At 37.5% G+C, this 12734-nt stretch overlaps 4 non-coding genes across 4 annotated transcripts; all 4 read right to left on the bottom strand.

The window, feature by feature from the left end:
- Window positions 1-8548: 8548 nt before the first annotated feature.
- Window positions 8549-8621, bottom strand: TRNAF-GAA (transfer RNA phenylalanine (anticodon GAA)). Its single transcript has one exon. It is a non-coding gene; the product is annotated as a tRNA-Phe (tRNA).
- Window positions 8622-10296: 1675 nt separating this feature from the next.
- TRNAF-GAA (transfer RNA phenylalanine (anticodon GAA)) lies at window positions 10297-10369 on the bottom strand. The gene has a single exon. It is a non-coding gene; the product is annotated as a tRNA-Phe (tRNA).
- A 1096-nt stretch (window positions 10370-11465) lies between these two features.
- TRNAF-GAA (transfer RNA phenylalanine (anticodon GAA)) lies at window positions 11466-11538 on the bottom strand. Its single transcript has one exon. It is a non-coding gene; the product is annotated as a tRNA-Phe (tRNA).
- Window positions 11539-12625: 1087 nt separating this feature from the next.
- TRNAF-GAA (transfer RNA phenylalanine (anticodon GAA)) lies at window positions 12626-12698 on the bottom strand. The gene has a single exon. It is a non-coding gene; the product is annotated as a tRNA-Phe (tRNA).
- Between the last annotated feature and the right edge of the window lie 36 nt (window positions 12699-12734).

The raw sequence follows: 12734 nt of genomic DNA, 5'->3' as shown, positions 1-12734 counted from the left end.
CATTTTTCGGATCCAGGTTAGGTAGCTTTTTTATTTACTCTGAATGGACTAGCACCATATTACACAGAGGTATTTGGCCTGAGTAGGTAAGCTATGTCATCTGAATACTGAAATCTGTGTTCAAGGAGAAGTGGAAGCTGATGCAGACAAGAGTTTACTTTACAAAAAAGCATGAAATAGGAAACATTTGTAGTCGAAGCTGAATGCAAGAGAGGTGGAAGCAAATTTAGAAGGAGGACAGAAAGACAATTCTATGTTGAATTGATCATGTTGTCGATCAGTTGATCAAATATTTTGATGAATAAAGAAAGAAAAACTTGAGCTGATACCAAGAAATATTTTGTGAGAAGCAAGAAACCTCTCAGACTTTTCCGAAACCCAGCATTGAACAAGGGACTTTTAGATTTTCAATCTAACACTCTCCCAACTGAGCTATTTCATCCAGCTGGTCATTTTGGCTTTCTGTTGTATTTTTGATAATTGTTAAAGATAAATGCAGACCCTGGTCATTCTATCTGCATGTGCAGTTATGTGTTAAATTGTCCAATATTATTCAGCAGCTAAATTGGTCTGATGGGTGAATTTCCTTTTTAGGAGCCAAGTTATTTAGAAGATGTTTGTAAACTATGAATGGACTTATACTCAGACACACAGACCTATATGGCGAGGGTAGGCAAACTAGGTCATCTGACTACTAACAGTTTTGTATAAGGGGAACTCGAGGCTGATGCAGGCAAAGCTTTCCTTTCAATTAAAGGAAGAATTGGCAAATAAAGCAGGTAAAGTTGAATACAAGAGAGGTGGAAGCAAGTTTGACAGAAAGACAGAATGTAAAAAATATGTTGAAATGGTTGTCTTATCGATCAGCTTGATAAAAGGTTTTGATCATTATAAACAACGTCAATATGAGTTGACTCCAAATAGCATTTGTGGCATGCAAAGCAGAAGTTCAAAATGTGCCTAAACCCGGGCTTGAACCAGGGACCTTTAGATCTTCAGTCTACTGCTCTCCCAACTGAGCTATTTCATCCAGCTGGCAATTTTGGCTTTCTGTTGTATTTTTTATAATTGTTAAAGATAAATGCAGACCCTGGTCACTCTATCTGCATTTGCAGTTATGTGTTAAATTGTCCAGTATTATTCAGTAGCTAAATTGGTCTGATGGGTGAATTTCCTTTTTAGGAGCCAAGTTAGTTAGATGATGTTTGTAAACTATGAATGGACTTATACTCAGAAACACAGACCTATATGGCGAGGGTCGGCAAGCTAGGTCATCTGACTACTAACAGTTTTGTATAAGGGGAACTGGAGGCTGATGCAGGCAAAGCTTTACTTTCAATTAAAGGAAGAATTGGGAAATAAAGGAGGCAAAGTTGAATACAAGAGAGGTGGAAGCAAGTTTGAAAGAAAGACAGAAAGTAAATAATATGTTGAATTAATTGTATTGTCGATTATCTTGATAAAAGGTTTTGATCATTATAAACAAAGTCAATATGAGTTGACTCAAAATAGTCTTTGTGGCATGCAAAGCAGAAGTTCAAAATGTGCCGAAACCCAGGATCGAACCAGGGACCTTTAGATCTTCAGTCTAACGCTCTCCCAACTGAGCTATTTCGGCCTGCCAGCAGTTATAGTATTCAGCCTCTTTTTTTGAACAATCCCAGCACAGAGATGCAGAACCTGGATTTTCAATCTGAGGTTAGAGCTGTGTTTTAATGTGTCCTGCATTGTTCAGCAGCTAACTGGTGAAATGGGTGAGTAGCGTTTTTGGGATAAATGTTAGGTCGTTTTTCTTTTAAAACTCTAAGTGGACCAGCACTGTATTACACAGACGTATGTCGCCTGAGTAGGTAAGCTATGTCATCTCAATACTGACAACTTTGTTCAAGGAGAAGTGAAAGCTGATGCAGACAAGAGTTTACTTTGAAAAAAGTATAAAATGGGATAAATTCGTCATCAAAGCTGATGGCAAGAGAGGTGGAAGCAAGTTTAGAAGGAGGACAGAAAGACATCTTTTTGTTGAAGTTATCATGTTGTTGATCAGTTGATAAAATATTTTGAGAAATAAAGAAAAAAAAACTAGAGCTGATTTCAAGAAATATTTTGCAAGAATGTAGGATCCCCTCGCACTGTGCTGAAAGTCAGGATTGAATCAGGTACCTTAAGCTCTTCAGTCTAACGATCTCCCAACTGAGATATTTCAGCCAACAAGTCCCTGTGGCCTCCTGATGTATTATTAATAATTGTAGACGATACATACAGAACCTGGTCATTCTATTTTTGTTTATAGTTATGTGTTAAAGTGTCCAGTATCATTCAGCAGGTAACTTGGTCTGATGAGTGAATATCCTTTTTAGGGGACAATGTAGGTAGAATTTTTTTTTCTAAACTCTGAATTGACTTATACTCTGAAACACAGACCTATATGGCCAGGGTGTACAAGCTATGTCATCTGACTACTGACAGTTTTGTATAAGGGGAATTGGAGGCTGATGCAGGCAAAGCTTTACTTTAAAATAAAGCAAGAAGTTTCAAATAAATGAGGCATAGTTGAATACAAGAGAGGTGGAAGCAAGTTTGAAAAGAAGACAGAAAGTAAATAATATGTTGAATTGATTGTGTTGTTGATCAGATTGATAAAAGGTTTTGATAAAGAAGAGCGTTGATTTAACTCCAAACAGCTTTTGAGACATGAAAAGCAGAGGTTGAAATTGTGCCGAAACCCAGGATTGAACCAGGGAACTTTAGATCTTCAGTCTAACGCTCTCCCAACTGAGCTATTTCCGCCTGCTGGTAGTTTGGGTCTTCATCCTTTCTTTTAAACTTCCCAAGAAAATAGATGCTCAACCTCATGCTAGAGCTATGTTTTAAGATGTCCTGTATCATTCATCAGTTAACGGGTGCAATAGGTAAATAGCATTTTTCGGATCCAGGTTAGGTAGCTTTTTTTTTTACTCTGAATGGACTAGCACCATATTACACAGAGGTATTTGGCCTGAGTAGGTAAGCTATGTCATCTGAATACTGAAATCTGTGTTCAAGGAGAAGTGGAAGCTGATGCAGACAAGAGTTTACTTTACAAAAAAGCATGAAATAGGAAACATTTGTAGTCGAAGCTGAATGCAAGAGAGGTGGAAGCAAATTTAGAAGGAGGACAGAAAGACAATTCTATGTTGAATTGATCATGTTGTCGATCAGTTGATCAAATATTTTGATAAATAAAGAAAGAAAAACTTGAGCTGATACCAAGAAATATTTTGCGAGAAGCAAGAAACCTCTCAGACTTTTCCGAAACCCAGCATTGAACAAGGGACTTTTAGATTTTCAATCTAACACTCTCCCAACTGAGCTATTTCATCCAGCTGGCCATTTTGGCTTTCTGTTGTATTTTTGATAATTGTTAAAGATAAATGCAGACCCTGGTCATTCTATCTGCATGTGCAGTTATGTGTTAAATTGTCCAATATTATTCAGCAGCTAAATTGGTCTGATGGGTGAATTTCCTTTTTAGGAGCCAAGTTAGTTAGAAGATGTTTGTAAACTATGAATGGACTTATACTCAGACACACAGACCTATATGGCGAGGGTAGGCAAACTAGGTCATCTGACTACTAACAGTTTTGTATAAGGGGTACTCGAGGCTGATGCAGGCAAAGCTTTACTTTCAATTAAAGGAAGAATTGGCAAATAAAGCAGGTAAAGTTGAATACAAGAGAGGTGGAAGCAAGTTTGACAGAAAGACAGAATGTAAAAAATATGTTGAAATGGTTGTCTTATCGATCAGCTTGATAAAAGGTTTTGATCATTATAAACAACGTCAATATGAGTTGACTCCAAATAGCATTTGTGGCATGCAAAGCAGAAGTTCAAAATGTGCCTAACCCCGGGATTGAACCAGGGACCTTTAGATCTTCAGTCTACTACTCTCCCAACTGAGCTATTTCATCCAGCTGGCAATTTTGGCTTTCTGTTGTATTTTTTATAATTGTTAAAGATAAATGCAGAACCTGGTCACTCTATCTGCATGTGCAGTTATGTGTTAAATTGTCCAGTATTATTCAGTAGCTAAATTGGTCTGATGGGTGAATTTCCTTTTTAGGAGCCAAGTTAGTTAGAAGATGTTTGTAAACTATGAATGGACTTATACTCAGAAACACAGACCTATATGGCGAGGGTCGGCAAGCTAGGTCATCTGACTACTAACAATTTTGTATAAGGGGAACTGGAGGCTGATGCAGGCAAAGCTTTACTTTCAATTAAAGGAAGAATTGGGAAATAAAGGTGGCAAAGTTGAATACAAGAGAGGTGGAAGCAAGTTTGAAAGAAAGACAGAAAGTAAATAATATGTTGAATTAATTGTATTGTCGATTATCTTGATAAAAGGTTTTGATCATTATAAACAAAGTCAATATGAGTTGACTCAAAATAGTCTTTGTGGCATGCAAAGCAGAAGTTCAAAATGTGCCGAAACCCAGGATCGAACCAGGGACCTTTAGATCTTCAGTCTAACGCTCTCCCAACTGAGCTATTTCGGCCTGCCAGCAGCTATAGTATTCAGCCTCTTTTTTTGAACAATCCCAGAACAGAGATGCAGAACCTGGATTTTCAACCTGAGGTTAGAGCTGTGTTTTAATGTGTCCTGCATTGTTCAGCAGCTAACTGGTGAAATGGGTGAGTAGCGTTTTTGGGATAAATGTTAGGTCGTTTTTCTTTTAAAACTCTAAGTGGACCAGCACTGTATTACACAGACGTATGTCGCCTGAGTAGGTAAGCTATGTCATCTCAATACTGACAACTTTGTTCAAGGAGAAGTGAAAGCTGATGCAGACAAGAGTTTACTTTGAAAAAAGTATAAAATGGGATAAATTCGTCATCAAAGTTGATGGCAAGAGAGGTGGAAGCAAGTTTAGAAGGAGGACAGAAAGACAGCTTTTTGTTGAAGTTATCATGTTGTTGATCAGTTGATAAAATATTTTGAGAAATAAAGAAAAAAAAACTAGAGCTGATTTCAAGAAATATTTTGCAAGAATGTAGGATCCCCTCGCACTGTGCTGAAAGTCAGGATTGAATCAGGTACCTTAAGCTCTTCAGTCTAACGATCTCCCAACTGAGATATTTCAGCCAACAAGTCCCTGTGGCCTCCTGATGTATTATTAATAATTGTAGACGATACATACAGAACCTGGTCATTCTATTTTTGTTTATAGTTATGTGTTAAAGTGTCCAGTATCATTCAGCAGGTAACTTGGTCTGATGAGTGAATATCCTTTTTAGGGGACAATGTAGGTAGAATTTTTTTTTCTAAACTCTGAATTGACTTATACTCTGAAACACAGACCTATATGGCCAGGGTGTACAAGCTATGTCATCTGACTACTGACAGTTTTGTATAAGGGGAATTGGAGGCTGATGCAGGCAAAGCTTTACTTTAAAATAAAGCAAGAAGTTTCAAATAAATGAGGCATAGTTGAATACAAGAGAGGTGGAAGCAAGTTTGAAAAGAAGACAGAAAGTAAATAATATGTTGAATTGATTGTGTTGTTGATCAGATTGATAAAAGGTTTTGATAAAGAAGAGCGTTGATTTAACTCCAAACAGCTTTTGAGACATGAAAAGCAGAGGTTGAAATTGTGCCGAAACCCAGGATTGAACCAGGGAACTTTAGATCTTCAGTCTAACGCTCTCCCAACTGAGCTATTTCCGCCTGCTGGTAGTTTGGGTCTTCATCCTTTCTTTTAAACTTCCCAAGAAAATAGATGCTCAACCTCATGCTAGAGCTATGTTTTAAGATGTCCTGTATCATTCATCAGTTAACGGGTGCAATAGGTAAATAGCATTTTTCGGATCCAGGTTAGGTAGCTTTTTTTTTTACTCTGAATGGACTAGCACCATATTACACAGAGGTATTTGGCCTGAGTAGGTAAGCTATGTCATCTGAATACTGAAATCTGTGTTCAAGGAGAAGTGGAAGCTGATGCAGACAAGAGTTTACTTTACAAAAAAGCATGAAATAGGAAACATTTGTAGTCGAAGCTGAATGCAAGAGAGGTGGAAGCAAATTTAGAAGGAGGACAGAAAGACAATTCTATGTTGAATTGATCATGTTGTCGATCAGTTGATCAAATATTTTGATAAATAAAGAAAGAAAAACTTGAGCTGATACCAAGAAATATTTTGCGAGAAGCAAGAAACCTCTCAGACTTTTCCGAAACCCAGCATTGAACAAGGGACTTTTAGATTTTCAATCTAACACTCTCCCAACTGAGCTATTTCATCCAGCTGGCCATTTTGGCTTTCTGTTGTATTTTTGATAATTGTTAAAGATAAATGCAGACCCTGGTCATTCTATCTGCATGTGCAGTTATGTGTTAAATTGTCCAATATTATTCAGCAGCTAAATTGGTCTGATGGGTGAATTTCCTTTTTAGGAGCCAAGTTAGTTAGAAGATGTTTGTAAACTATGAATGGACTTATACTCAGACACACAGACCTATATGGCGAGGGTAGGCAAACTAGGTCATCTGACTACTAACAGTTTTGTATAAGGGGTACTCGAGGCTGATGCAGGCAAAGCTTTACTTTCAATTAAAGGAAGAATTGGCAAATAAAGCAGGTAAAGTTGAATACAAGAGAGGTGGAAGCAAGTTTGACAGAAAGACAGAATGTAAAAAATATGTTGAAATGGTTGTCTTATCGATCAGCTTGATAAAAGGTTTTGATCATTATAAACAACGTCAATATGAGTTGACTCCAAATAGCATTTGTGGCATGCAAAGCAGAAGTTCAAAATGTGCCTAACCCCGGGATTGAACCAGGGACCTTTAGATCTTCAGTCTACTGCTCTCCCAACTGAGCTATTTCATCCAGCTGGCAATTTTGGCTTTCTGTTGTATTTTTTATAATTGTTAAAGATAAATGCAGAACCTGGTCACTCTATCTGCATGTGCAGTTATGTGTTAAATTGTCCAGTATTATTCAGTAGCTAAATTGGTCTGATGGGTGAATTTCCTTTTTAGGAGCCAAGTTAGTTAGAAGATGTTTGTAAACTATGAATGGACTTATACTCAGAAACACAGACCTATATGGCGAGGGTCGGCAAGCTAGGTCATCTGACTACTAACAATTTTGTATAAGGGGAACTGGAGGCTGATGCAGGCAAAGCTTTACTTTCAATTAAAGGAAGAATTGGGAAATAAAGGTGGCAAAGTTGAATACAAGAGAGGTGGAAGCAAGTTTGAAAGAAAGACAGAAAGTAAATAATATGTTGAATTAATTGTATTGTCGATTATCTTGATAAAAGGTTTTGATCATTATAAACAAAGTCAATATGAGTTGACTCAAAATAGTCTTTGTGGCATGCAAAGCAGAAGTTCAAAATGTGCCGAAACCCAGGATCGAACCAGGGACCTTTAGATCTTCAGTCTAACGCTCTCCAAACTGAGCTATTTCGGCCTGCCAGCAGCTATAGTATTCAGCCTCTTTTTTTGAACAATCCCAGAACAGAGATGCAGAACCTGGATTTTCAACCTGAGGTTAGAGCTGTGTTTTAATGTGTCCTGCATTGTTCAGCAGCTAACTGGTGAAATGGGTGAGTAGCGTTTTTGGGATAAATGTTAGGTCGTTTTTCTTTTAAAACTCTAAGTGGACCAGCACTGTATTACACAGACGTATGTCGCCTGAGTAGGTAAGCTATGTCATCTCAATACTGACAACTTTGTTCAAGGAGAAGTGAAAGCTGATGCAGACAAGAGTTTACTTTGAAAAAAGTATAAAATGGGATAAATTCGTCATCAAAGTTGATGGCAAGAGAGGTGGAAGCAAGTTTAGAAGGAGGACAGAAAGACAGCTTTTTGTTGAAGTTATCATGTTGTTGATCAGTTGATAAAATATTTTGAGAAATAAAGAAAAAAAAACTAGAGCTGATTTCAAGAAATATTTTGCAAGAATGTAGGATCCCCTCGCACTGTGCTGAAAGTCAGGATTGAATCAGGTACCTTAAGCTCTTCAGTCTAACGATCTCCCAACTGAGATATTTCAGCCAACAAGTCCCTGTGGCCTCCTGATGTATTATTAATAATTGTAGACGATACATACAGAACCTGGTCATTCTATTTTCGTTTATAGTTATGTGTTAAAGTGCCCAGTATCATTCAGCAGGTAACTTGGTCTGATGAGTGAATATCCTTTTTAGGGGACAAGGTAGGTAGAATTTTTTTTTCTAAACTCTGAATTGACTTATACTCTGAAACACAGACCTATATGGCCAGGGTGTACAAGCTATGTCATCTGACTACTGACAGTTTTGTATAAGGGGAATTGGAGGCTGATGCAGGCAAAGCTTTACTTTAAAATAAAGCAAGAAGTTGCAAATAAATGAGGCATAGTTGAATACAAGAGAGGTGGAAGCAAGTTTGAAAGGAAGACAGAAAGTAAATAATATGTTGAATTGATTGTGTTGTTGATCAGATTGATAAAAGGTTTTGATAAAGAAGAGCGTTGATTTAACTCCAAACAGCTTTTGTGACATGAAAAGCAGAAGTTGAAATTGTGCCGAAACCCGGGATTGAACCAGGGACCTTTAGATCTTCAGTCTAACGCTCTCCCAACTGAGCTATTTCGGCCTGCTGGTAGTGTGGGTCTTCATCCTTTCTTTTAAACTTCCCAAGAAAATAGATGCTCAACCTCATGCTAGAGCTATGTTTTAAGATGTCCTGTATCATTCATCAGTTAACGGGTGCAATAGGTAAATAGCATTTTTCGGATCCAGGTTAGGTAGCTTTTTTTTTTACTCTGAATGGACTAGCACCATATTACACAGAGGTATTTGGCCTGAGTAGGTAAGCTATGTCATCTGAATACTGAAATCTGTGTTCAAGGAGAAGTGGAAGCTGATGCAGACAAGAGTTTACTTTACAAAAAAGCATGAAATAGGAAACATTTGTAGTCGAAGCTGAATGCAAGAGAGGTGGAAGCAAATTTAGAAGGAGGACAGAAAGACAATTCTATGTTGAATTGATCATGTTGTCGATCAGTTGATCAAATATTTTGATAAATAAAGAAAGAAAAACTTGAGCTGATACCAAGAAATATTTTGTGAGAAGCAAGAAACCTCTCAGACTTTTCCGAAACCCAGCATTGAACAAGGGACTTTTAGATTTTCAATCTAACACTCTCCCAACTGAGCTATTTCATCCAGCTGGCCATTTTGGCTTTCTGTTGTATTTTTGATAATTGTTAAAGATAAATGCAGACCCTGGTCATTCTATCTGCATGTACAGTTATGTGTTAAATTGTCCAATATTATTCAGCAGCTAAATTGGTCTGATGAGTGAATTTCCTTTTTAGGAGCCAAGTTAGTTAGAAGATGTTTGTAAACTATGAATGGACTTATACTCAGACACACAGACCTATATGGCGAGGGTAGGCAAACTAGGTCATCTGACTACTAACAGTTTTGTATAAGGGGAACTCGAGGCTGATGCAGGCAAAGCTTTACTTTCAATTAAAGAAAGAATTGGCAAATAAAGCAGGTAAAGTTGAATACAAGAGAGGTGGAAGCAAGTTTGACAGAAAGACAGAATGTAAAAAATATGTTGAAATGGTTGTCTTATCGATCAGCTTGATAAAAGGTTTTGATCATTATAAACAACGTCAATATGAGTTGACTCCAAATAGCATTTGTGGCATGCAAAGCAGAAGTTCAAAATGTGCCTAAAACCGGGATTGAACCAGGGACCTTTAGATCTTCAGTCTACTGCTCTCCCAACTGAGCTATTTCATCCAGCTGGCAATTTTGGCTTTCTGTTGTATTTTTTATAATTGTTAAAGATAAATGCAGAACCTGGTCACTCTATCTGCATGTGCAGTTATGTGTTAAATTGTCCAGTATTATTCAGTAGCTAAATTGGTCTGATGGGTGAATTTCCTTTTTAGGAGCCAAGTTAGTTAGATGATGTTTGTAAACTATGAATGGACTTATACTCAGAAACACAGACCTATATGGCGAGGGTCGGCAAGCTAGGTCATCTGACTACTAACAGTTTTGTATAAGGGGAACTGGAGGCTGATGCAGGCAAAGCTTTACTTTCAATTAAAGGAAGAATTGGGAAATAAAGGAGGCAAAGTTGAATACAAGAGAGGTGGAAGCAAGTTTGAAAGAAAGACAGAAAGTAAATAATATGTTGAATTAATTGTATTGTCGATTATCTTGATAAAAGGTTTTGATCATTATAAACAAAGTCAATATGAGTTGACTCAAAATAGTCTTTGTGGCATGCAAAGCAGAAGTTCAAAATGTGCCGAAACCCGGGATCGAACCAGGGACCTTTAGATCTTCAGTCTAACACTCTCCCAACTGAGCTATTTCGGCCTGCCAGCAGCTATAGTATTCAGCCTCTTTTTTTGAACAATCCCAGAACAGAGATGCAGAACCTGGATTTTCAATCTGAGGTTAGAGCTGTGTTTTAATGTGTCCTGCATTGTTCAGCAGCTAACTGGTGAAATGGGTGAGTAGCGTTTTTGGGATAAATGTTAGGTCGTTTTTCTTTTAAAACTCTGAGTGGACCAGCACTGTATTACACAGACGTATGTCGCCTGAGTAGGTAAGCTATGTCATCTCAATACTGACAACTTTGTTCAAGGAGAAGTGAAAGCTGATGCAGACAAGAGTTTACTTTGAAAAAAGTATAAAATGGGATAAATTCGTCATCAAAGTTGATGGCAAGAGAGGTGGAAGCAAGTTTAGAAGGAGGACAGAAAGACAACTTTTTGTTGAAGTTATCATGTTGTTGATCAGTTGATAAAATATTTTGAGAAATAAAGAAAAAAAAAATAGAGCTGATTTCAAGAAATATTTTGCAAGAATGTAGGATCCCCTCGCACCGTGCTGAAAGTCAGGATTGAATCAGGTACCTTAAGCTCTTCAGTCTAACGATCTCCCAACTGAGATATTTCAGCCAACAAGTCCCTGTGGCCTCCTGATGTATTATTAATAATTGTAGACGATACATACAGAACCTGGTCATTCTATTTTCGTTTATAGTTATGTGTTAAAGTGTCCAGTATCATTCAGCAGGTAACTTGGTCTGATGAGTGAATATCCTTTTTAGGGGACAAGGTAGGTAGAATTTTTTTTTCTAAACTTTGAATTGACTTATACTCTGAAACACAGACCTATATGGCCAGGGTGTACAAGCTATGTCATCTGACTACTGACAGTTTTGTATAAGGGGAATTGGAGGCTGATGCAGGCAAAGCTTTACTTTAAAATAAAGCAAGAAGTTGCAAATAAATGAGGCATAGTTGAATACAAGAGAGGTGGAAGCAAGTTTGAAAGGAAGACAGAAAGTAAATAATATGTTGAATTGATTGTGTTGTTGATCAGATTGATAAAAGGTTTTGATAAAGAAGAGCGTTGATTTAACTCCAAACAGCTTTTGTGACATGAAAAGCAGAAGTTGAAATTGTGCCGAAACCCGGGATTGAACCAGGGACCTTTAGATCTTCAGTCTAACGCTCTCCCAACTGAGCTATTTCGGCCTGCTGGTAGTTTGGGTCTTCATCCTTTCTTTTAAACTTCCCAAGAAAATAGATGCTCAACCTCATGCTAGAGCTATGTTTTAAGATGTCCTGTATCATTCATCAGTTAACGGGTGCAATAGGTAAATAGCATTTTTCGGATCCAGGTTAGGTAGCTTTTTTTTTTACTCTGAATGGACTAGCACCATATTACACAGAGGTATTTGGCCTGAGTAGGTAAGCTATGTCATCTGAATACTGAAATCTGTGTTCAAGGAGAAGTGGAAGCTGATGCAGACAAGAGTTTACTTTACAAAAAAGCATGAAATAGGAAACATTTGTAGTCGAAGCTGAATGCAAGAGAGGTGGAAGCAAATTTAGAAGGAGGACAGAAAGACAATTCTATGTTGAATTGATCATGTTGTCGATCAGGTGATCAAATATTTTGATAAATAAAGAAAGAAAAACTTGAGCTGATACCAAGAAATATTTTGTGAGAAGCAAGAAACCTCTCAGACTTTTCCGAAACCCAACATTGAACAAGGGACTTTTAGATTTTCAATCTAACACTCTCCCAACTGAGCTATTTCATCCAGCTGGTCATTTTGGCTTTCTGTTGTATTTTTGATAATTGTTAAAGATAAATGCAGACCCTGGTCATTCTATCTGCATGTGCAGTTATGTGTTAAATTGTCCAATATTATTCAGCAGCTAAATTGGTCTGATGGGTGAATTTCCTTTTTAGGAGCCAAGTTAGTTAGAAGATGTTTGTAAACTATGAATGGACTTATACTCAGACACACAGACCTATATGGCGAGGGTAGGCAAACTAGGTCATCTGACTACTAACAGTTTTGTATAAGGGGAACTCGAGGCTGATGCAGGCAAAGCTTTACTTTCAATTAAAGGAAGAATTGGGAAATAAAGGAGGCAAAGTTGAATACAAGAGAGGTGGAAGCAAGTTTGAAAGAAAGACAGAAAGTAAATAATATGTTGAATTAATTGTATTGTCGATTATCTTGATAAAAGGTTTTGATCATTATAAACAAAGTCAATATGAGTTGACTCAAAATAGTCTTTGTGGCATGCAAAGCAGAAGTTCAAAATGTGCCGAAACCCGGGATCGAACCAGGGACCTTTAGATCTTCAGTCTAACGCTCTCCCAACTGAGCTATTTCGGCCTGCCAGCAGTTTTAGTATTCAGCCTCTTTTTTTGA

This window comes from Triturus cristatus, chromosome 8 (assembly GCF_964204655.1).
Source record: "Triturus cristatus chromosome 8, aTriCri1.1, whole genome shotgun sequence".
NCBI lineage: Eukaryota > Metazoa > Chordata > Amphibia > Caudata > Salamandridae > Triturus > Triturus cristatus.
The sequence above is the reverse complement of the archived record's forward strand: the minus strand, read 5'-3'. Positions and strand labels throughout refer to the sequence as shown.